Source organism: Natator depressus, chromosome 7 (genome assembly GCF_965152275.1).
Source record: "Natator depressus isolate rNatDep1 chromosome 7, rNatDep2.hap1, whole genome shotgun sequence".
Lineage (NCBI taxonomy): Eukaryota > Metazoa > Chordata > Testudines > Cheloniidae > Natator > Natator depressus.
In genome coordinates, this window is record NC_134240.1 from 13,867,438 (window position 1) to 13,892,284 (window position 24,847).

The following is a 24,847-nucleotide window of genomic DNA, read 5'->3' on the forward strand; positions in this document are numbered from 1 at the left end:
AATCTTTGATACATAACTACAGTATCGCATCATTCCCATACATGACGTGGTTGGGGTTAATTTTTACTCTTTAAAAAAAATGATTCAACCAATTCATAAATCTTGTTGCTGTCTCCTTGTTGCATTGGGATTCTGTCCAGCTGTTGCTACCAGTGCTGTCCTTCAGCATGCTGCTAAGTTGTGTCATTGCACCTTTATCCCTACTTGACTACTGAGTTGTCTTTTATGATCGCACCCTCCTTTTGCCTGTCCATCCTTGTGAAATGCAGATGGAGAGTTACAGTACCAGTGTAACTAAAATAGAAAAATGTACCACTGTAATACTTGAATTCCTGATACACTGTCCAGTGGTTTTACATGCAGCAGATTAAGATTTTTACCCTGATAGCCTTGCTATCTGATAGGTACCAAATGGAGTGGCTTGTTCACTATCTAAGCATCTGTAATATAAATACCAAGTTGTGCCTTATGTAGAGTACATTAATTGGATGCTCAGCAGTGCCTGTCTGTCTCAGCCTCTCTCTATCTCCCTCTTACTCACACACACATGCCCTGTGGTGGCCACGCGGCTGTGTTTTTGCTGTGCAGTATTACGGCTTTTTCCTTCAGCGATGTGATGTCTGCCTGGGAAAGGTCAGGTTGGTGTCCTTGTTGTTCGCGGTGACTTTCTTTTTGATTTTCAGAAGAGAAAGCAAGATCAGTGTTGTGCTGAAAAGCGCAGCAGAAACACGAGTTGCAGCAAACAAAGAAATTACTCTCTGTATGGTAAAAAAAAATCTTGTAACACTTTGTTTATTGTTTTGTTTTGTGTTTTTAACAAATGCCAGGCTGGTGGAAAATTATATTTAATCAAAATTAGTATATCATGAGCTGCTAAGTATGGACCTATGATTTAGCAGAACCTGTTGGAGTGGCAGTGTGGTACAGTATATAGGGCATTGGAGTGGAAGTCAGGTCATCTAGGTTCTATCCCTGACTGTGCTAGTGATATCTTGGCATCTCATTCACTGCCTTGTGCCTTAGTGTCCCCACCTGCAAAGTAGGGATAATGATGTTTATCTTCTTTTGCAAAGCCCTTTTATTTATTTCAGTGTGCAAGTAAAGTTGGAGGGGTGCTCTGTGGCGGATATATTGTCTGTACTTGCCTGTCCATTATTTTTCCTAGTAAATGAAATATTTTCATTGCCGCTGGAGGGGCAGAATAGCTATGCCTGTAGTATCGGGTTTCAAATAGCTAGCCTTGCTGGATCCAGAGGTTTGTATACCCTCCGGGAGGAATATGCTCTTCATCCTTCCATAATAAAAAAAATTGACTTCCGTGCAATATACTATAGCAGGGTATTAAGAACCAAGAATCTGTCTGTTACGCATGAGTCTTAAAAATCTTATGGCACTTCTGGTAAGAGTAGCACTTTGCCCCGTTGCCTTTAGGTGCAGGTTATTTTTCTCTCCCCTTTTGTGCAGCATGCTGTGCATCGGTTGGTGCCATCTACCCTGGAGACAGATCAATTTTAAGGTTCACAGGTGTGTGCGTGTGTGTGTAACTGTAAGGTACTTTGGGATCCTTTTGAGATGAAAGGCCTTATACAAATGTAAAAATATATTATTTCTAGAATATACAATAATATTCAGTCGCCAGGGTAATTTCACCCAGGTGTGTGTTTTGCTGCATGTGCAGGGGATCTCTGTGAGGTTCTGCCATATCGAAGTGCTTTTATTCAGGGATTAAATGAACAGTCTCATACTGGGAAAGTTTTCTAGTGTCGGAAATGAAAATGTTCTTTAACTACAGTGTGTGGCGCAGTTCCGATGTGCAGACATATCTATCTTGGAGGCTTACTAATTTCAAATACGAACTTAGAACTCCCATGGAATCGAATGTAGACAAGACTGAAGCACAAACAAATATAGTACAGGAGCCAGATTTCCTGAGCATCCACAGGACCTATTTGGGCCTGGATCCACTTCTGAGAACCAAGCCCTAAATGTTTTTGTGTGTGTGTTAGTGCTCTCTGTTTACACTCTTCCATCCAGTATACTCTCTGCCCTTCCACAACATTCATTGCTTAACATGGCAAAATGATTACTTATTAACAGTACCTAGGCAGGAAAAGCTGGTCTTGTGGTTAAAGCACTGGACTAAGACTCAAAAGATCTGATTCAATTCTTTGTTCTACCAAAGACTACCTTTGTGACCTTGGCCAAATGACTTAATTCTCTGTATGACAATAATCCAGCTGCAAATTGAAAATGATAATCCTTCCTTTCCCTGTCTTCTCTATTTACACTGTAAGCTATTCGGGGCAGAGACTGACTCATGCGTGTACACAATGCCTACCATAATAGAGCTGCAATCTTGGTTAGACTTCTAGGCACTCCCATAAAACAACCTGAGAATACTGATAAATTGTTATATACACTTCAGGCAACCAAGGGATAAAAAGACATTCCTTTCCCCAAGTAATGTGTATTCTGTGCAGCTGAACTTAAATCTGTCTTGTACTGTGTCTATGACTATAGTGCATGTTGTATAAGAATAAATCATGTCAAATCAACCTATTATCTGTCTTTGACAGGGTAATAAGGATTGTGGTTATGGGGAAAACTGTAAATGTGGTATATCTTTAATTTAGGAAGGCTTTTGATATTGTCTCTCGTGACCTTCTCATAAACAAACTAGAGAAATACAGCCTAGATGGAGCTAATATAAGGTGGGTGGAAAACCAGTTCCCAGAGGGTAGTTATCGGTGGTTCATAGTCAAGGTGGAAGGACAAAGTGAGTGGTGTCCCCCAGCGACTGGTCCCAGGTCCGGTTGTGTTCAATACCTTCATAAATGATTGAGATAATGGCATAGAGATACACTCAAAGTTTGAGGATGATACCAAGCTGGGAGGGGTTGCAAGTGCTTTGGAGGATAGGATTAAAATTCAATATGATCTGGACAAACTGGAGAAATGGTCTGACGTAAATAGGATGAAATTCAATAAGGACAAACGCAAAGCACTCCACTTAGGAAGGGGCAATCAACTGCACACATACAAACTGAGAAATGACTGCCTAGGAAGGAGTCCTACAAAAAGGGATCTGGGGGATCACAAGCTAAATATAAGTCAACAGTGTAAAACTGTTGCAAAAAAATTGTCCAGGGATGTGTTAGCAGGAGTGTTGTAAGCAAAGACACAAGAAGTAATTCTTCTACTCTACTCCACACTGATTAGGCCTCAACCGGAGTACTGTGTCCAGTTCTGGGTGCCACATTTCAGGAAAGATATGGGCAAATTGGAGCAAGTCCAGAGGAGAGCAACAAAAATGATTGAAAGTAAACATGACCTATGAGGAAAGATTAAAAAAATGGGTTTGTTTAGTCTCAAGAAGAGAAGACAGAGGAACATTACAGTTTTCAAGAACATGAAAGGTTGTTAAGATCCTAAGAACAGCTATACTGGGTCAGACCAAGGGTCCATCTGTTCATTCCCTCTGAAGCACCAGTCCTACACTTCTATAATCAGATATTTAAAATATGTCATAGGTAACTATGATACAAGCCAATTTTTTTCTAGCTTTTGAAAGAATGTAAATACAACATATTTTGTATTACAGGGATAAGGCCACTATCAGGATAAATGTCTTTACAATTGCTAAGATGCTTGTTGCTAATTTATTTATATGCTCAGACAGCCATGATGAAGACATCTGAAGGAAAAACTTATTTCTGCATATCTTATTTCCTAGTGGGTATCAACAAGACACACGAGAAAGGAATGGCAATTTACATTTACTGCATCCGTGCTACCATGTCTCTCCCAAATGATCCCTAACAACATTATATTATTACACATAGATTGTAAACTATACAGCATTGCAGGAATCACTTTACCCAGTACAGAAATGCAGCTACCTCTAGGGTGAAAAGTGACATCTGTTGAACAGCACACGATGACTCTACATAATGCTTTAGGAGAGACAGGGAAGAATAGCTTATTCAACTGATATTACATGAGGAATTTAGGATGGCAGAGCGTAATTACTGAAACAGAAATTTGACTAGAACAATGGGGCTAAGACCTCTACTCTTGGGAAAAGAGCCAGGAGATATTTAATAATGACATTTGGTCAGTATTTCAGTTTTGTCTTATCGAAAGACTTGGAAAGAGCAGAGAGTTGATTTCTTGGTTCAGAGGTCCTAGTTTCCAAAACACCGTGCAGATACGACAAATTGATTTTAAATTGTTCTGGTAATAATGAATGAAGACTGAAGTATAATAAGGTCAGTCTCTTAAACATCTCAGTTCAGAAAAATCCACTTTTCTATTTGAACATACATTTCAGCTCAGCAGCATGGCACGGAAATAGTAAATGATATAAGGTAAGAAATATGATGCTGTTTAGAGGAAATGTAGATTATAAACAGATTAAATATTTAGCTGACAGAGAAAATTTCCAGGGTTAATTTCAAATTTAGCCTGGCATTTTGCCAATCTATCTAATGCTCTCTTAGCAATGTGAGGTTCAGTTGACACATCGCTCTCACTAGAGTTGAATATAATTTGAAGTTAATACTGGAGATATAGCAGTGCTTCATTATACTTTTTTTTAAAACTTGGCAGCAAAGACAATGCAGATGTAGTAATTACCAGCAATTTTCATAGATAACACAGTAAAAAAAAAAAAAAAGTCAGCTGAGCACATGAAGCAGTATAGATGTTCTTTAATTGGAGACATTGCATTTGCAGCTTTATTCATGAAGCACACATTGTCTGTTCCTAAGAATGGATGAACTTTGCTCAGCTCAGTATGTGTGTCCATTTTTTTAGTCTGAAGTTTAAATGACACAGCAGTGGAAGCCTATCATGAAAATCATTGGTATTTTCCAAGAAAAAAATCCACGCTGGTGACACACTGAACGCTTTTGATTAATTTAAATCCTCTTTAGCAACAGAATGGTATATTTGATGTGCACATGCACACTCTGCTGCACATGACCCTCATCCTTCAGTTTTCATGGAGGCTACTTCCCTTTTAAATCAACAAGAATTCTACCCATGTTAGGACTGTAGAACTTGACTATCTGTTAGGTGATAGGAATAGGGATGCATATATGTAAGTTGTGTATATGTGTATAGATACAGTACTTGCGCTTCTTTTTATATGCATGTGTAGCTGCATCATATTCACAATGAGGGGAGAAAACAACTCACAGGATTTTTTAATGGTTTCTGTAGGATGGCAGTTTCACAACTAGATATGAGAAAAATAAGGCAGTGGTTTAAAACTAATCTGTCAGTGGGGAAGGGTGATTTTGTCAGATGAAGGAAAAGATTAAATTATATTTAATTGGTTTAGACTTTACTTGAATAGAGTCTGTCTACTAAAGAACCACTAACTGTGTTTTCAAGCTCAAATCCTTGCGTATGTTCTATGTTCTCTGTTGTGGCTTTGCTTTTACCTTCTGACTGAAAATGTATATTATTGCTTTAATCATTTACTGTGCCAATTTAGCAATACACTAAGCAAGTGTTGTATTATTTATTCATTTATTTAAATACCTATTTTAGTAGTGCAAATGTAACATCTGAGTGTGGGATTTTCAATGCTGCTGGGAGGGGTGGGGTTTGAAAGTCTAATTCCCATTAAACATATTGGGATTTGTGGGTAAATCTTCAAAAGCATCTAAACCCCATTTTCAAAAGAGATTTAGGCACTCAGGAGCCTAATTCCAATTGACTTTCAATGATACTTAGGCTACCGCAGCACCTAAATCACTTTTTAAAATGAGGCTAAAACTCGTAAGTCACTAACGGCCAGATTTTCAAAGGCATTTAGGCACCTAGAGATGGAGAGAGATACCTAATAGACTTTTTCAAATGTGCCTAAGCAGGTTAGGTACCTAATTCCCATTGACTGCAATTCACTTCAATGGTATTGAGGTAGCTAACCTGCTTTTGTGAATTCCACCAAGTACCTATCCATATCTTTAGGCTAAATACCTTTGAAAATCTGGCCCTAAATCACTTTTGAAAATTTTACACTAGATGTCCAAGTCCTGTAAATGGTTTCAAAAAAATCTCAGCTTTAAAGTCTGAATTCAGGCAACACAAGCTTTCATTTGAATGAAGGGCTAAGAAATTGTACATAAAATGGCAGGATGCGTGCACATGACAGTCAGATTGAATTCCTACCAGAATCTTTGCAAATGGCATCCGTATCTTTTATCATATCGAGTGACAGGAAGTACAGATGCGCAGCTACTAATGACTGTGTGAATTCAAAAGCTACAAATTGACCTCAGGTTTCAGAGTAGCAGCCGTGTTAGTCTGTATCCGCAAAAAGAAAAGGAGTACTTGTGGCACCTTAGAAACTAACAAATTTATTTGAGCATAAGCTTTCGTGAGCTACAGCTCACTTCATCGGATGCATTTTGTTTAGAGGGGAACATTATTAAATCCACAGAAAAAAAATGTATCATAAATAGAATTGCTAGTGAAGATAAATAGTCTTTGATAAACTTAGACTTCTAAATTCACCTTAAATTTGTTTCTTTGAGGATGAGATTGCTATTTCTCACAGGAGGTTTTATGTTATGTTTCTGTCTTCCAAAAAGACGTAATGCTTCTGCTGAGGTCTCCTTTGCTGTTGCTCTCTATTGTTCTTGATGCCTCTCCCATTATATTGTACCTGCTCTGCGAGCCTCTCTAGAAGGCAGAAAACAATGTTTCTCAAGAACATAATGTGAACTGAATTGGTTTTAAAACTGGACTGTGCTAGATTAATACCCATGTTTTAAACCTACATAATCTTGTTCAAAATGAGGAGATTAGAATGCCATTTAGAAATTCTTAGTTCACATACAGTAATTTGATTTATAAAGCTTATACCAGGGTCTTTCTTAGAAGTCCCTCTTCCAAATGTATGGCCAGTCGTCCCCCCCCCCCCGGTGCTGAGTGGTTTCTTAGATGTGCTGAGCATTATCATCTCCTGTTAACTTTCTGTATATATAAATTATATATGTAGTGCCCCCTCTCCACCCGGTTACCTTCTTTAATGCCAATCTGCTTACAGGTTTTGATGGACAGGTCTGGGTTCTTCTGGATCCCGCCACCCACTCAGCAGGGTATATCTTCTTTATTTTTTCCTATGAATTTATTTGGCGGTGCCTCCACTCCCGTCGCTCCTTCCTGGCAGGGTCACCAGGGCAGCTTGGGAGGAAAATTCTAACCAAAGGTAATCCCCACTTGTCAGATAGTTGGAGACTTCCAAGAAATAACACAAACACATACAGTATATTCAGCACAATAATTATATTAAACAAATATAACTTAACAGGGTAAAACACTATTTCTAGGTTCACTGGTGCCCATGCTGCGAATACCTGTGACTTCCTCAATCACGTGACTTGACGTAGCAAATGTAAGATCAGTGTCCCGTTGGTACGCGTACTTTGTTGGGGGCCTTGATGACCTATGACCACAAAATTCTTCTCTGCAGTGGTTTAGCAGTGCGGCTGACTGGGTTCAGTACAGCCCAAAGGACTCACAAGTGGGAGAAGGTGGTAAATCCCTCTACAGGTTTAATATGCAGCAGGTTATAAAAATCCCCAAACCCTTACTCCCTGGCTTAAGGACAGAGTTCAGGGAGTAGGGGGGGGTCCCCAAAACAAATTCCCTGACTGACTGAAAGATGGTGTACCCACAAACTCCATGAATGATCCTCAGGTTCAGAGATGACTCTGGACTCCTCAGACACTGCAGAGGGGCTGATCTCTGCTGGCAGGGATCCCCGTCAGGCAGGAAATAGGCTGCTTCAGTCTCAGGATTTCCCCTCACCACGAAAAGGGGTGCAGGGTTCCAGGTGCAGATTACACAACTGTACTAAAATCCAAACTGTAGTCTCCTAGCCCAGTGTCCAGACACACACACAGCAGGCCTGGACTAGGAGACTGAGCAGAGCGGACCATGTGGCGACTGGTCTCACCTACGGAGCTGGAGGGCTAACTCAGCCTCGCTGGGGAAGTTTCCCAGCAAAACTCTACAAACTGGGAGTCATCAGTGGAGAGGGAAAAGCCCAGCTGAGGGATCTTGCTTTCAGGTCCCTAGAGGCCAGTTTTCAGGGGGAACCGTGCATGCAGGCCTGGGACTCACCAGCTCCCCACACAGCCAGTCCTGCCCTTGCTGCCCTAGCTGGCTCCAGACTGACTCAAAAATGGCTTCTCCCCTTTCCTGGACTCCCTGGGAAGGGCCTCTCACTCCCTATTGGTTGCCGGGCAGACTCTGAGTCTGCCTTGGCTCCCTCTCCCTACCAGGGACAGTGTGCCTCTCCCTCAGCTGCCAGCAGGTGGAGCCCCAGGAAGCTAGGTAATCCCCTTGAGGGTTACATACATAAAATAACCTATTTCATGGAACCATTTTTAGATCATGCTCACTGACATGTTTAGCACAGGATCCTTATTAATAACAGTTCAACTCTATTGGCCTAGTTACCTTACATTTAAAAACCAGATACAGATAATTAGGTATCAGTTGCCTGTTAATAGTCAACACATGCTTTCGATTGAATGAAACTCTCAAGATTGAAAAATGTTTCAGGCCTCCACTTACAAACATGCAGAATTGCACATGTATTTCCACTTTTCCCCCCAGATCATTCCCTGTGAAGTTATTCTCCTAAACTCTGCCTGTCTGAAATGCCAAACCACATGCCATTCATAGTGAATTGTGCAGACCTTCATCATATGATTGTCCCTGTCCTTTCTTGCATACTTTGCTCTGAAGTGAAACGGTATGGAGTGTTAACATTTAAATTATCATCGTTAAACTGCAGAGTTTAACATCCCTGTTAATCTAGGCTGTCAATAGCTCAGGCAGATACGACTGGTTTAAATTTGGTTAATTTAGAAAGCGCTGCGGACTTCTTAAGTTTTTCAATCCGAGCGCCCACCACAGAAACTACTGCCTCAGCCAGTTTGGCTGGTCACTTGAATCTGAAATGTGTAAACACTTGTGTGCACACTTTAAGATATATGGCACCCTGCAGGGCTTTACATTTTGAGCCTACAAAATCCAACATAATCTTTTCAAAACAGACTACATAAACAAATAAATAAATAAATATAAACAGAATTAGGACAAACTTTTCAAAAGCTCCTGATTGATTTAGGAGCCTAAGTCACATTTTCAAAAATGACTTAGCCCAATGTTAAGACTTAGGCACTTTTGAAAATTTTACCCCTACACAACATTCTCAAAATCCAAACAAGAAGTGTTTTCGTCTCAACAGCAGTTTCAATTTGTTTTTAAAAATGAATCAAACTGCTTGGGAGTGCTTTTGTGAGATTTGAACAATGCAAAATTAACTCTGAACAAATAACCTGGAATTCAGCAGGCCATTTTAATTTCTAAATCAGAGGTGGGCAAACTACGGCCGGCCCCTGAGCTCCCGGCTGGGGAGGCTAGTCCCCGTCCCCCCCTACCCCGCTGTCCCCCTCCCCTGTAGGTACACTGCTGTGCGGGCAGCGCAGCTTGCGCCCGCCCACCTCCTAGGCTTTCCAATAAGCCTGTCCTGCTGCTCTGAGCGGCATGGTAAGAGGGTGGGGGAAGGGGGGTTGGATAAGGGGCAGGAGATCCTGGGGGGCAGTCAGGGAAAGGGGGCGGTTGGATGGGGCGGAGGTTCAGATGGGGATGGGGGCGGTCAGGAGACAGGGAGCGGAGGGGGGGGTTGGATGGGGTGGGGTCCTGGGGGGGTAGTTCGGGATGGGGGTCCTGGGAGGGGGCGTCAGGGGACAAGGTGTGGGGGGGGTTGGATGGGTCGGGGGGTCCTGGGAGGAGGGGACAGGGAGCAGGAGGGGTTGGATAGAGGATTGGGTTCCGGGGGAGGGGGTGGCTAGGGGTAGGGGGGTCCCGGGAGGGGGCAGTCAGGGGACAAGGAGCAGGGGGGGTTGAATGGATTGGGGGTTCTGAGGGTGGCAGTCAGGGGGCAGGAAGTGGGAGGGGGCGGACAGGGAGCAGGGGCCAGGCTGTTTGCGGAGGCAGAGCCTTCCCTACCTGGCCCTCCATACTGTTTTGCAACCCCAATGTGGCCCTCTGGCCAAAATGTTTGCCCGCCCCTGTTCTAAATAATGGTTCCTCGTATATTGCTTAGAGTGGGAGATTTTGCTCGGAGTCTTGCCAAAACTCAGATTTCAAATGAATCCTTTTTAAATAGCATGAGTTCCAAGAGGCATTATGTTTTATGGAAAATATAGTGTTGTTCAAGCATATTTTGTGGCTTTGTAAAATATGAAGTGCCAATCAGAAGACTTAATGGCTGTTATCTGGCCTAAAACTTTAATAACAGGTGTTTCTTGCAGACTTTCAATAGCTAGTCTCTGATATAGATGGCAGCTTTATCTTTTTAAGGATTTAATTTTGGCTTTCATGGTAAAGTAGCAGTGGACATCATACTAGCATTATACAATAGTTACAATAGAAAGACTATCCTTATTTGGGTAATTGGATATCGGCCACCTATTCAAATAAAATAGCAGGTATCCAGTCCAAACATGCTAAGCAGATAAGAGAATGAACTAGAAGACACGATAAGAGGGTATAGAGTGGTTTAGTGTAGTCTTATGTCAACTCGTATTTTATTTTTCTCCCAGATTAAATCTACATGATAACACCCTCTATAACCGTTTATTCATATAATCCTAGTGTCCGTTATCAAAACATTAATTATTACTCATTAGTCCCTGTAAACACTGAAAATTAAAAATGGCTTTTAAAAAGAAATAGAAATTTCTCCATGTGAAAATATTGATCTGACATGGGTTTAGTTTAGACCAATGGTGGGCAACCTGTGGCCCGCGGGCCGCACACGGCCCGTCAGGGTCATCCACAGCTTCCATTGGTTGGGAACGGCGAACTGCGGCCACTGGGAGCTGCGAGCAGCCATGCAAATGTAAACAAACGGTCTGGCGGCCCGCCAGAGGATTACCCTGATGGGCCGCAGGTTGCCCACCACTGGTTTAGTCACTCTGAGCATGCCTCATTCAAGCAGGTTATAAGGCTGGTGGGCCTATTATTAAGGTTGCCTGATATCTCCTATTATAAGATCCAGGTTTCAGTTGCTTATAACTTAGCCCAGGGATCGGCAACCTTTGGCACGCCGCCCGCCAGGGTAAGCCCCCTGGCGGGCTGGGCCGGTTTGTTTACCTTCCACATCCACAGGTTTGGCCGATCGCAGCTCCCACTGGGCATAGTTCGCTGCTTCAGGCCAATGGGGGCTGCGGGAAGCGGCAGCCAGCACATCCCTCAGCACACACCGCTTCCTGCAGCCCCCCCTGGCCTGGAGCAGTGAACTGCAGCCAGTGGGAGCTGTGATCAGCCGAACCTGTGGATGCAGCAGGCAAACAAACTGGCCGGGCCCGCCAGAGGGCTGACCCTGCTGGGCCACAAGCCAAAGGTTGCTGATCCCTGACTTAGCCAAACTTTTACAGTTTGGGCTGAACCTTATCATGGTGGACATCTGCCTCAGGGTGAATTGTTTTGAAACATTTCAGCCAAAACAGTTCAGTGGTTTCCGAGAGTAAGGCTATGTGCTTTTAAAAATGCCACTATCTGTGTCTTCAGACACCTAAATACTTTTAAAAATCTGGCCTGTCACTTTTGAAAATGGGAATTATGCGCTTTTGAAAATCGCAACTAAGGTGTGCTTGAGAAACCAAGATGAAGTGGTTAGCCTACAAACCTCTTAGTCTGTCATTTTTCATTGTTTCCATGTTTGGGCTTCACATCAGAAGTCATGAAGAAAAGGAAGAAGAGGCTGGGGGCCAGACAGACTGGATTGGAAAATCAGTCCATGAAGGGACTGCATGTAAGACAGCAGGAAAAAGAGAGCATTGAGAAGAGGTTATGAAGACTAATGGATCATTGAATGGCCATACAGCATTTCTGGGATAAAAAAGAGAGATATTTGTGTTGAGGATTATTATCAGCCTTAACATCCAAATTTCTGAGTACCTGAGAAAGTTAATTTTTTATAAATTTAATTTATGTTCTGAGATTTCATTAATGGCACCTATATTTATTTTGACAGAAATGTCGTCGTATACCATACCTCTTCTGCAAGGACAGAAAAAGGAGTTAATTTTAAACCTAAAGTAGAAGTTTTAACTTTTTTCTTTGCTCAGGCTTCTCCACTGTCATACATAAATCAGTGGAATATGAAAGAACTAGTAAAAGTGACTGTATCCTTCTGGGGCTGTAATTTGGCTCCATGAATTATTAATTATTGGACCAGTATAGCATCAGCTCTTCGGAACTCAATATAAATGTAAAAGGCTCACCTTATCAGTCATAATCTAAGGAGCAGCAGTAATGTAATTCTTACCATTTAGCACTTTGTGGTATGTTGAAAAGGAATAGGATATTAGACCATTTAAAGTTTCTGAAATGTAACACAAAGTAAGGAAGTATTTTTTCTTACCTCTGTGAAATACTGTAAAAAGAGATGAATGTGCGTGGATTTCTCAAGGTTTTTGGACTTGTCCCAGTGATGAAGCTCTTTCATTTGTGAGACAGTCTGTGGTTGAAGGAAACTGTCTGAAAATAAAGGGTTGAAGCTACTTGTATCCACTTGTATGTGAGATGAAAAGAAGAAATACTCTGTCTTGAAATTAGGCTAATGAAAATGAGAGTACAAAGACATCTGATACTGTAAGTACAATTTTTCTCTATAAGAAATGTAGTTCTCTTCATTTTTAACATACAATATTGGAAGGGTGTGGTGTGCATTAATTTTGTTCAGTGTTATTTAATAGAGGCTTAAAATGTTGTTTCACTCTAGTACATATTGCCCATGTAATATTTAAACAGTCTGAAAAGAAATTAGAACTTAAAATTCTTCATTCTTTTTCTTATCACAAAATTATATTTGCATAGGACACTTACAAAAGGATCAAAATCTTGTCCTTCTCAAACATAACCTACCTTTGACAGTATCACATCTGAGTGAAATAGCTATTCATAAACTCTCAGCTTCAACATTTAAAGTGGATCTGGGTAAAAATTTCAATACTCCAGTTTTTATATTGTCAGTTGAGAACTAAAATTAAAAAAAAAAGGAAATATTTTTTTCTTCACATATGAAGATAATTTGTAATAAATTAACAAGGAAAGAGGCTTACATGTAAAATATTATAGTGTTGCCCCTTGTTTTAAATGTTTTGTTTTAATTTTAATAGAAGATAGAAATGGAATGAATGAGAAATTGGGTCAACATTTTTTTAAAATTACAACTCTTTCATCACCATAACAGTATAAAATGTACATATGGTGATATTATAGTGAAATTCGATTGTGAAATTTTAACAGGGACAGCTGAAAGAGTATAGCACATTGCATAGTTAGTACCATTTGTACCTTATTTTAAAAAAATGCTTCCATCTGTTGATTCAAGCAATTCAGACAACATTATTAAAGGAGTAGTTCAGGGTGGTGAAGAAAGTGCATATAAAATTGGTTCTCAGAAAATTAATTACTCCATACAAGATTTCAAAGGAAGTATGCAAGCGCCTACACTAATTATGGATTTTTTCATGATTACATAGAACAATGAGTCATTTGGTATGTGATACCATATTGGGAAAAAAAGTTGAAAATATTTTTTTAATCTTGTTAATTTTTTCTGACTTACTGTTATCCCCCAACTGCCTCTGAGAGTGTAGAGTCTGAAAAAAGAACTGATTTCCTGCTGGGAAATATATGAACATCATTAACAGCCATATTTCTAAAATATCTCTATTAAAAAAGATAATTTTCAACATAAGCAAACGTGGTAACAGATTTTGATTCACCATCTGCAGTCCCTAAGGCCCTGTCAGGTGCCTTGCTGCTATTTAGTATCATCTTGCAAGTACCCCCTTCAGAAAGCACTTCTTTCTGGAGTTCCATTTTCCTGCTGGAAAAGTTAAATCAGCCATTCTGTGATATTATACCTGGAACTACTGCCATTGTTTCATCATGTCAAATAATAATAATAAAAAAGTGGAGGGGGGGGAGGAGGAGAGGAACTGTGCAAGTATAGGTAGCTAGTCTTTTAAAACTCTGCATCTATATTAATTAAAGCTGTTCTGTAAAGTATCCATATTAGGACCACATGCAGGCAAAAATACATGGATCACAAACACGTGCTGCAGAGATTATGCATGCAATCTACAAGATAGAAGAGTGAATGTCTTAAATCAGACATGATCATTGCATTAAAGCAGCAGTTCTCAACTTTTCAGCGCTGAGAGCCCCTTTTATCTTAAAAAGACATCAGCTCCCATTTAGCCTGGATTTAGATGAGACCCTTCTCAAATTTAGCAACATTGGAAGGGCAGGATAGTTGTGACTCGTGACATCCATACATGACCAGCTGGGAGATCACAACGTCCAAACTGAGGATCCCCGTTTTCAGAGCTTTCGTTGCAAGCTGTCTGAAGATTCAGGCAGACAGCACCAAATTGGTGTATGTTCAGTTCATGTTTCCAACACCCAGGTTAAGAATGACTGCATTAATTCTTGAATAATTGATCTTGGCATGCCCTACACGACCCCTGTGTGATCCTTGCACTTTTGCTACTGTGGGACATATTCTGCCCTTAGTGTTAATCCGTATGTAACCTATTCTAATTGAAATCAAATCTGTCCCATTTACTTCAATGGGAGCTGCATTCGCTTATGTCAGGGCTGACATTGAACCTCAGTGCACCACTCTGATTGGAAGGAGATTAAATTAGTTCTTTGTCCATCTGTACTATGAAATGCTGCTTGCGGAATTGTGGAAGGAGAAGTTCTAAAGTTTGCTTTGCTCAGGCTGTGAAGCAGACGGTTTTTCTTTCATTATTAACTCAACACATAATTGTGCTGTGGTGAGGCACAACCTGTTAAAATAACTTCTGCATTTTATTTCCGCTATAGGCAGTGGAAGAGGGCATTTCATTAATTATAAAATCTTTCAAGGCAAGGTGCATTTGTATGCAGTGTGTTGAATAATTTAATGTGGCAAAGGTAATTAGGAATGATTTCTTCATGAAGTTAAACTTTTTTATTATATCAATTTCCACTATGTTAAAAAGTCTTGAGGGGCATACAATGTGTGATCTGAATATTGGGGGCCAAATAGCAGACCAGTCCTTGAGCTACTTCCAAATTAGCTGGTCTCGCTTGTTCAGTTGCAGCTTACGTCTCCCATAAGCCATTTATAATGACAGGTTTCAGAGTAGCAGCCGTGTTAGTCTGTATTTGCAAAAAGAAAAGGAGTACTTGTGGCACCTCAATGACTAACACATTTATTTAACAAATTTGCTAGTCTCTAAGGTGCCACAAGTACTCCTTTTCTATAAGCCATTTAGAACACCTTCATATTTACGTCAAAGTCAGATCAAGGAAATCAAAATGTTAAAGGAATGGGTCACTTCTTTTTTGTGTTGTATACCTTTATTTCCAGTCTTTGACTATATTCCTGGTCAAACCAAAATACCTACTATGTACCTATATTTCCACTGTTTTATATCTCTAATGGCAAAACGGTCCTGTTCAGCTGCTGTACAAATGCAGAAGCACTGTTGTGTGCCTACAGCCATTGCATAATGCTTGTGCAGGCGTGAAGCAGGCTGACCAGAGCACTTGAAGAGGGTCTGTTTCATGCCTGACATATGCCTGCAGCCATCATACTCCTCTGCCTATGAAAGCATGAAACTGGCCTGTGACAGTAGCTGAACAAGTCCTCCTTCATGCCTGTATGCTTTCAACTGCCATATTCTCCTTGTGTATTTGCAGTATCTCCAGCAACCCTGCAGATGAAAAGAAAGGCCAGAGTGTCACTACCATTGTGTCTCATTCACTCTTACTCAGAATAATAGAAGGTTCCTTCTGTCAGGCAGTTCTTTATTGTGGGGGAAATCCTGCCCTTACTTACCCACCTGAGTAACCCTGCTGAACTGAGTATACTCACAGGGGGAGAAAGCTAAGGCCAAATTTGGCCGTAAGACTAGAGGAGCATTTCAAACTCTATTTCCTGCTTTAGTTACCTGGGTTAGTGGCTCACATAATATTTTTAGCTCTCATGTGGGCTAAGTTAGAGTTCCAGAGTGTGTTACAGATGAAAGAAGCAAATAAATTGCTGTATTTTAAAGGATAAGTTTAAAGGTTCTCCGCAAATCATCCTTTTTAACATTTAGATGCTTTGGAATATTTTAAATCCAGTTTAAATCCCATTTTCAAAACAGAAGTAATCATTTAGAGTAATAGATTCCAAGGCCAGAAAGGGATCATTGTGATAATCTAGTCAGACCTCCTGTTTAACACAGGCCATAGAGTTCCCCCCCCCCCCCAAATTCCTAGTGCATATCTTTTAGAAAAACATCCAATCTTGATTTCAAAATTGTCGGTTATGGAGAATCCACCACGGCCCTTGGTAAATTGTTCCAATGGTTAATAACCCTCACTGGCAAAAATGTACACCTTATTCCCAGTCTGAATTTGTCTTGCTTTGACTTCCAGACTTTGGATCATGTTATACCTTCCTCTCCTAGACTGAAGAACCTGTTGCCGGCACAGAGTGCCCGAGGCAAGCAACAGCTGGGTTCGTTGCCCGGTATGCGTCGCGCCAATGACCACAACGGGGTAGAGAAGCAGAGGGATTTATTTGGAGCTCCAAATAGGGCGCAGGGAGACTGAGCTGTCTCAAATCCTGCTGCAGTGCAGCAGATTCCAGTATACATTTTATACCTTTGCCTATTTCACTACACAAGCTTATGCAACCAATTACCTGTTGCCCCGTACAATACCGTAGCCAATCAGCTAAAGCAGCCAGTTGTGTTTTTCCTCAGTAGCATTGCCCGAGCCTTGCCTTATTTGGTCCTATTTGTTACTGGTTTTTGCTAAACATTTCTGCCTTATCTATCTGTTTCCCAGGCCGAAGCTGGCCTTGGCTGGCGAGCCATGTGCAAACCTGTCTGTTTGTGTGCTAGCTTCCTCAGTGTTATGCAGGATCACAGAGGATTCAAGGAGCAAAGGGGCCTTGGTTTTTCTGGGCCTAGAGCAGGAGGGCTTCCTCGACACTCGTGGTCTTCCACCCTCCCGAGTTACCTAGTGTAGTGCCCAGTGTCCCCAACAAACCTATTATTAAATAGTTCCCCATGTACATACTTTATAGACTGTAATCAAGTCACCCCTTAACCTTCTCTTTGTTAAGCTAAATAGATTGAGCTCTTTGACTTTATCACTGTAAGGCATGTTTTCTCATCCTTTAATCATTCTCGTGGCCCTTCTCTGAACTATTTCCAGTTTATCAGCATCCTTCTTGAACTGTGTGTACTAGAATTGGACACAATATTCCAGCAGCTGTCACACTAGTGCCAAATACAGAGGTACTCCACTCCTACTCAAGATTCCCTTGTTTACTGGTACTCCTGGTACTTTTGGTAGTCCTCTGCCCCTACTCTAGATTCCCCTGTTTATGCATCCTAAAATCGCATTAGCTTATTTGGCTACAGCGTCATATTGAGAGCTCATGTTCAGTTGATTATCCACCATGACCCCCAAATCTTTTTCAGAGCCACTGCTTCCCAGGACAGATTCACTCATTCTGTAAGTATGACATACATTCTTTGTCCCTAGTCATATACATTTACATTTAGCCATATTAAAATGCCTATTGTTTGTGCCCAGTTTACCAAGTAAACTACTTCACTCTGAATCAGTGGCCTGTCCTCATTATTATTTACCAGTTCTCCTCTTCTTGTATCATCTACAGTCTTCATCAGTGATCATTTTATGTTTTCTTCCAGGTTATGAATAAAAATGTTAAACAGTGTAGGGCCAAGAACTGATCCTTGTGGGACCCCACTGGGAACACACCCATGCAATGATGATTTCCTATTTACAATTACATTCGGAGACTTATCAGTTAGACAGTTTTTAAGCCACATAGTATGTGCCATGTTAATTGTATATCGTTCTAGTTTTTAATAAAAATGTCATATGGTACCAACTTAATGCCTCACTGAAGCCTTAAGTACATTACATCTACACTACTACCTTTTATCAACCAACCTTTGTAATCTCATCAAAAGAGATATTGAATTAATTTGATAGGTTCTATTTTCCACAGACCCATGTTGATTTGCATTAATTACTTACTTTCCTTTAATTCTTTATTTATCGAGTTCCATTATCTCACCCAGGATTGATGTCAGGCTAAGAGGCCTATAACTACCTGGGTCATCCCATTTACCCTTTTTAAAAATTGACAGAACATTAGCTTTCTTCGAGTCTTCTGGAACATCTCCAGTGCTTACAAGAGTTATTGAAAATCAGTATTAGCAGTCCAGTGAGCTCGTTGGTCAGCTCTTTTAAAACTCTTGGGTACAAGTTATCTGGACCTGCTGACTTTAAAATGTCCAACTTTAGTAGCTTCTGTTTAACATCCTCCAGAGATACCAGAGGAATGGAAAGAGTTTTATCATCAACATATGATGAGACTATTTAATCTGTTTTCCCCCCACATACAGAACAGAAATATTTATTGAACACTTCTGCCTTTTCTGCATTATTACTGATAATTCTACCATTTCCATCTAATAGTGGATCAATACCATTGTCAGGATTACTTTTTTCACTAAAGACTTGGGAGCCCAAGTCTCATTGAAAGTCAATAGAGTTTAGGCTCCTAACTTCTTAAGTCACATTTGAAAATGTGACTTAGTCTCCTAAACTATTTAGGCACTTTGTAAAATTGTTCCCTAAGTCTCATTGAAAGTCAGTGGGTAAAATTGTAAATTGCTAAGGCTGTGGTTGACAGCCCATAGTCTCTTCCCTCCAAACTGTAAAGGGAAATCATACCTCACCAATCTATTAGAATTCTTTGAGGGGGGTCGACTAACGTGGACAAAGGTGACCCAGTAGATATAGTGTAGTTGGACTTCCCTCACCAAAGGCTCTTAAGTAACGTAAGCAGCCCTGGGATAGGAAGGAAAATCCTCTCATGAATCAGTAACTGCTTAAAAGACAGGAAACAAAGGGTAGGAATAAATTATCAGTTTTCAGAAAGGAGTGTGCATGTTCTTTTGGGGCACACATAGAAGCACACACACAGTTTCCCCAAATGTGCCTTTGAAAATGTACATCATTGTATGTAACTTCCCCTTTCAGCAGCTAGGCATTAATGCTTGATGGACTAAACTCCCCTTCTTGAATATCATTTAAATCTGTATATTTTTAAAAATATTTTTTAGTTGGGTCCAAAACAGATTTTCCCTAGTTTTCCCTTAGTCCTCTTAAAGGTAAATTGCACATGCCTGGATCATTTCTTTACCTGTATCCAGAACTAGCCCCACGGCCACAGAAAGCTTGGGAAATTTAATATTTTAATCCCTCAAAAGCAATTTTGTAGGGCTGCAAAATGGTAGCTAGATTTTCAGTTTTTCTGAGAGGAGACAGACTTTGAATGTAAAGTATGTTGGAACTCCTCAGGACAAAAAACAGCTGTGAGGCTGTAATCTAATAATACAGAATCAGCTGAAGATGAGGTCTTTGACATGTGCACTGCTTGTAACTACACCTGAGCAACCCCTGTATTTTTTTATACATATTGTTAAAAGGGACAGGCACACATGGCTGCCAGAGTAGCAGGAGGGACAAACATCTTTCCACCACTATTCTGTCTGAACTGAATCCCCTAGTGAATTGCAGGAATGGTGTTCAAAGCTAATGTGATTTATAGCCTCTCGTATTGTCCTGCCCTTAACTATAGTGGTGCTTAGTGGTTAGCCCACCCCTATCATGTGGCATTGCCCTTTAAGGTTTTAAGAGGTGCAATATGTACGTGTGTGTGTTTGTCTATAAAAGGATCTAGGGGATATTGACAGAGAGGAAGTGATCCTGGGAATAAGCGGTGTTTGGGAGATAATCCCATCATTGTATCTTTAAGGGCTCAAAGCCAGCAGCCTTGCAGAGGAGACAGGGCCAGGCTCAGCTCTTACCCAGACAATTAGGGATGAGCTGGGAGAAGGGAATCAGCATAAATGCTGACTCCTCCCTCTTTGCAGGGTGTAGACACCAGCAGGGGACAGTTGAGGGATAAAATGGGTAAGGCCCTGCAGCTGGCTAAATCACAACCCAGTGAGCTAGGGATTCCTGTTTAAGGAGAGACCATTTGGAGCACAAGTCCAGCTCCTCAAAGGTGGGGGAGGTCCAGAGAGGGATAAAAGATTTTGGGTAGCATTTAGCTTTGTTTGTAGTTTTGGATTTCTAGTGAGGGGCCAGGGAGAAGTAAAAGAAGAGTGTGATTCTGTTTGACTTGTAAGGACTTTGCTGCCAGCCCAGGAGAAGCTGGGTGAATGGACTGCTGGGGAAAGCCAGCTTGGGGCCTGGCCAGTTACAGCTGGACTTGGATACCTGAGAAAGGGAATGAATGTCTGAGTAACCTGGCTGGAGGGCTAGACCACAGAAGACTCAGACACAGGCAGCCAACAGGAGGTGACCAAGGGTTAAATACAACAAACTCACAGTCAGCCACAACGGGGCACCAGCCAGGGTGTTGCTTCTGTGCAGATGGGACTTTCTCTGGGGTGGGACCCCATCACACATATGTATTTCAAAGTTGGAGGGCCAAATTCTCTTCTCAGATTTACGCTGCAGATCCCTGAAATTTGGAGTTCGTTGTACTTCAGAGGAACTAATGGCAGCCTCATCTAGGCATATCTCACTAAATCATTTCCCTGACATTGCAGGGACCTCAGACATTGGTTTGCCTTGGTCTTTGTTGTACTCTGCCTGTGGTATACAATAGTTTAGTCTCCTGAGTGTTTCTATACTTTTCTCTAATTCTACTTGTTGATCTTGCTGGGGAGGCTTCGTGGGGGAGGGGGTGTTTATTGCCCTGCCATAGCCAGGAGGTCAGACTAGATGATATGGTTGTCCCTTCTGGCCTTAGAATCTAGGAATCTAATCCTATGGGAAGTACTAGTTTTCAGGTATCCTCCTAAATATGTTACTCCTCAGAGAGAAATATTTTCCTTGTCTGTGATGACAACTGTATCAAAGGGTGCCATCTTCCTGTATTGGAGAGTTTGATTTTCTTCAATTAATAAACTGTTCCTATGATTCTGCTTGGGAAAGGTGGGCCTGAAAAATTTACAAATTGACTTTGGAAAGAATAATTTATGCTGTCAGGCCTTTTTAGATACATAACCAATAGCGAACTAAAGCAGTGTTTATGCTTCTTTCATTTGAACAAGACATCTGAATGCAAATTTGAGCATTCAAAAACACTGAGTAGATTTAGAACGTAGTCTGGAGGATTTGGGTGCAGAAGACCAAGGGTTGGATCATGTTCATCCAGGAATGGAGCTATCTTTATTAGTGAAAATTATAACACTGAGAATGAATATAGTGAACGGTTTCATAAGCCCATGTGTAAGAGAGAAAGCAGAGATTGTCCCCGCATAAAAGGAGGTATTTGAAGCTTTGTGCATTTTTGGCATGTCATTCACCCAGTTCTCAGCTGTTGGATGCCACTTCATTTCAGCTTTCCTCCACCCCAGGTGCTCAAAGGCAGGGCTATAATAGTGGCAATAGAGGAGAGAGTGCAGCTGGACTCTGCACTTCGTGGAACAGGGTTGAATTTCAAACTGGGGAGTGTTTCTGTTTACTTTTCTACTATGTTAAATTATTTGCCTTCCTGGTTGTAAATATTACACTTGAAGAAGAGACCTTGCTGACTGTGACTGTTTTTATTCTGCTGAGACATTCCTTTAGCATACAGCAACCTGAACCATGAAATACTGCACAACAAAACATTGAAACGGCAACGTGCAAACATTTAAAGCTTTGCAAGCTTGGCTTGAACATGCATACAGAAGTTCAGACCCAAGTTTTTTCCAGAGCCTTATTGGGAAAGGGGCTGAACAGCTTGTGAAAACAGCTGTTCTGACAAGTTCCCCATTGATCGTTACTGCCTCCCCAGCTGATAGGGGCTGGAAGCACTCATTCAGCAGGTCCTAAGAATAGACATATTTTTAAGGTCTTGCGCTACCAGGATCCCAAAGCAACAGTTGCCCATGCTCACTTCTTCCTACCTCTGTTGAAAGTGATTTGGTCCAGAGTGAAAGAGAACACTCTGACCTGGCTCACTACAGACAGCAGCAGAAACTCCCCTACTCCTATCAAGGCAGAGTTGTTCTAAGTGTGGTGGAGTGAACTGCACCATCCTATATGTTTCAGTGGGGCCTCTGGGTCACAATTTTAATTTAAATATGAAATAATAGTAAGTGGGAATAACAACCAACGTACTTCAGGATTTAAAATGGTAGAAATACTAATACCATGAACAGGTAATCTGACAGATACGTAGCATTCCTAACAGGGTGCCCTTGGTAATAATTCCAGGCCATAAATAAGATCCTAGACATCCGACTAAGTGTTAGGATTTGAAGAAGATGAGAGGAATACAAACCCATAGAGTTAGGCATCTAAAGTAGATTACCCCCCCCCCCCCAGCAGATTATTGCGCAGTGAAATACATCTCTAAATGAAGACATTAAAAATAATTGTGCTTTGATGGCTTTTAGATCTCACAAATTAAATCCATTTAGAACGTCTTAGCTTTTCCCCATACCAAATTACACAGCAGAAAACTGTCTTATTCCATGTTCCAAGAAGTAGAGAGAAATATGTACTTTATGGGCCTAAGAACCTTATGGAAATGCATTTTGCTGGAATGGAAGTACATAAGAAAATGGATGGCTATTATCCAGCTGTAACTTCCACTATTTAAATGCAAACAAAACAGGAAAATGAAATGCAATTTTTAGTTTAATCTACTTTCATGAGTCTTCTGGGAAGCCCAGAAGTATCTGAAAAGAGCCTCTGGGACCTGCTGGGTTTAAATATGGATTTTGAAGTCTGTTCAGAAATAAGTGGTATGCTACATTTGGTCTAAAAATGAAGCTTAGCAAGTGACATCTGTGTTTAAATGAATATACAGGAAGCACTTTGGGAGTTGGGGGATGAGGGGAAGGAATGTGCCAAATTAACTGTTCACTTTAGTGATGTATTAACCCTTTCTGTTGCCCAGAGTTCAGACTAAATTTATCCTTGGCCCAATCCATTCTAAAAACAGCAAGTTAATATAAGTACTTAACTTCACACCCACTGTAGATTTCTTAAGTGAAGCTACTGTGATAGAAACCGTTAAAATATACAACCGAATGCATTGGACATTGGCCACATTATCAGAGATCATCCAGGAGGGCACAGTGAAACGTGATCAAGATGAACTGCAATGAAAGTGGTATATAATTGTCCTGCCAACAAAATAACTTCTAAGGAAAGAGATGTAAAAACAGGTACTTTATGCTATGCAAAGTCATACTTCTAAATGTCAAGTATGGTATATAAAGTGTGGTATATAACTGTCACACTTAATGCAATACTAAATGCTTCTCTAATCACAAATAACTTCCATTCTAAGAACAGAAGAGTATGAAATGGAGTCTGAAGTTAATATTTTCTATAATGTTAAGCACTAGATTGGCCTGGGACATCTCTGCATTGATGTCCTTAGAGTTACATTTCCCTTGAGACCAATTACAAAGGTTCACAAGGTTGTTTTTATTTTCCTTGATGCCTTTTTAATGAGGCCTCCTAGTAAACAGCACGCATTATTGCTTTCCTGTTGTATTCCTGTCTGCCGCCTTCAAACATTTATTACTAATACATCTGGGAAATGATTTATAAATTAAATATTAGGAAAATGTGTTTTAAAAAAACAGTAGTAGTATGGAGGTATAACTTATAATTCTCATATGGGGGGAATCATGCCAGCAGTTTGCTAATGGAAGTGCAGAGAAAGTCTCTGTTAAAGGACTGTCGTGGTTTTATTTAATAAATAGAGCTAATAGGCGGAGAGGATTTTTAGTGTATGTATTTGGACCTGTGGTTCATTTTAATAAAATGTGGATATGAGAGCTAATTTTTGTTTAGAGCGGCCCATGGATAATTAGGAATGAAGCTAGCATAAAACACACACACACACCCCTGAGAGACATTTACAGTGTCTCCTATTTGAATTTAGAATAACAGTATGATACTTTGCAAGTACATCATCTCCATTTTCTGAGAAACTGAAGTTAACCTTTTCCTTGGAGTCCTAAAAGTTAGCAGATAAACAGGTGCACCGATATTTACAATGTTGAGGCCCCTCAGCTCCACCTACTCCCACTAATGGGAGTTGTGAGTCTTCATTACCTCTGAAGATCACACCACATATTTAGTTAGGTGCCTAAACATGGATGTAGGTGGTCCCCAAGTCTGAAAATTTGTCATTAATTAATCTTCTTAAACACTGCTGCGTGGCAGCGTTGTTGTTCTCCAAAGAGTCCACCTGTGCAGGATTCTCACAGCTGACTCTTAGTGCTTTAGCGCGTGACTGACAGAATTCACTAGAGGGCAGCAGGACAAATAGCATTCCAAGTCACCTACTATCATCTGCTCTGGACAGTATAAAGTCCTAGCCGTGGAATGGTCCAACCAGCTGCTTCTTGATTGTGCTGCCTCTTCAGTCTCCAACACTTCTAGATTGCAGAGACATCTTCTGAGGTACCCTCCATTACCTGGCAGTTGGGTTTAATATGCGTGTATGCTCAGTGTTCAATCACAAGAAGACAAAGTGAGCCAAGACAGTGCAATATTCAGGCTTTTATTCCTTCCTTCACCTCTAAACTCCCTCCGATTCCTTTCATTTCTCCCTTGGTTTTTAGTGCTTTTGCAAGGGGAGGAAATCAGTTCAATCCACTCTGTGCCCTTAACAATAATATATTAATGA

General features: G+C 40.8%; 1 protein-coding gene across 4 annotated transcripts in view; it reads left to right on the plus strand.

Annotated features, from left to right (window-relative positions):
• CNTN4 (contactin 4) overlaps positions 1-24,847 on the plus strand; it is a 632,904-nt gene that overhangs the window by 181,377 nt on the left and 426,680 nt on the right. Inside the window, exon 1 of one of the 4 annotated variants that reach the window (XM_074957520.1) lies at positions 12,672-12,690. The exons of the other annotated variants lie outside the window; for them this stretch is intronic. The gene's annotated coding sequence lies outside the window, so the exon portion shown is untranslated. Of the gene's footprint in view, positions 1-12,671; positions 12,691-24,847 lie in introns of those variants that run through there. 4 annotated transcript variants of the gene reach the window in all.